This window comes from Atta colombica, unplaced genomic scaffold, assembly GCF_001594045.1.
Source record: "Atta colombica isolate Treedump-2 unplaced genomic scaffold, Acol1.0 scaffold102, whole genome shotgun sequence".
Classification (NCBI taxonomy): Eukaryota; Metazoa; Arthropoda; class Insecta; order Hymenoptera; family Formicidae; genus Atta; species Atta colombica.
In genome coordinates this window covers 1442201-1443753 of record NW_017259187.1, presented here as the reverse complement: position 1 = coordinate 1443753, position 1553 = coordinate 1442201, and positions in this window count along the sequence as shown.

Below are 1553 nucleotides of genomic sequence, written 5' to 3'. Positions count from 1 at the left end.
CCAAATATAACAAGAACACAACAATTTAATATACTTTAATATAAGTATTTAAAATACTTTAGAATCAAAGCGGTCATCAGAATCGATAAACATACTGATAAACATAATTTTGTGAAATCATTATTAGCTTTTGAAATTTACAAATAAATAGAAATTTAAAATGCATTATTTATTTTCAATAAAAAGTTTATTTAAAGTCAAATTTATAAAAAAGTTTGTCTATTCGAAAACAAACGCGATATTATTGAAATGATTCCACACAATATATATTTTATCCGTCTTTTATTATTAATTCAATGTTGTTTACTTTGTTTATTTTCAACATGTAATGTCGTAATGATGGCGCTAATGAATACATTTGAGCTATATAAAATAAATATTGGAAAAGAATATTCCATTTGAATATATTAATGTAGTACTTATTTCTTTTATTGGACTATATAATATATATATAATGTATTTAAAGCCGATTTCGCATAATGCTTATTTTTTTGCTGGATTAATCCGTTTTTCTGGAATATTCAAAGAACTTGAATTCTCAATAATAATATCAAATATGCATAAAAAAACTTGTAAAGTATATTATGATCTGATATATCTTTATCACAATAATGTGCTAGGTATCAGTATTGTATAAATTTTTGTTTATATATAAAAATACATAAGAAACCAGATTAATTTTAAAAAGATATTTAATTATAACATATTTATAATATGTTATAATTAAATACCTTTATATGCCTTTTTTTTTAAATTTAAGTAATCTTCATATTTTATCGTATCTGAAGTAATAAATTGCCACTAATAAATTTCTATCCGCTTCATAATTGAAGGAACTATGAAACTTACGCTTGTTTGATACATATCTACTAAAAAATACAAAACATCAATACTTCATGACGATTAATTTTTGAAATTTAGAAACAACTATCGCGTTTAACGATTAAGTAATTGAGAAATATTTTATTAATATAATTTAATTTTGTCGTCACACAAATTCAAATTAGACAGAAGCGTATTGACGAAAATAATTGTATTAATTAATAAATAAAAAATTAAAAATCTAATGTCATCTAAGTGACAAAAAATATAATGTAATATTTTCCAAATTCATCGGTTTTGACGTCAATTGACGAACATTTGTCGCTGATTGATTAGATATTTATGTATTTATAAGGAATGGAGTAGATTAATTATTTCTCAAAATTATTTTACTACAAAATGTGTAATATTTAAATAAAATATATTATCTCTAAAATAAGTGGAAATTAAAAATGGCATTATTTGCATGCACGGAAATTATACGTACAGTGGAGAAAATTCTAAACAGGAAAACTTCACGTGCAAACTTCGTTTGCTTATATTAGAATAGAATGTATTCATTGTATAAAATTTAATATTAATATTTATATTCGGCAAATAAAGCTTTTTTTATAAAAACTTGTTATATGAATATTTTTTGTATTCACTGTATACGCATGTATATTTGTGCATATATATTTGCATGTATAAAACATTAAAATATGGATAATGTATATCATGAAATTTATTCA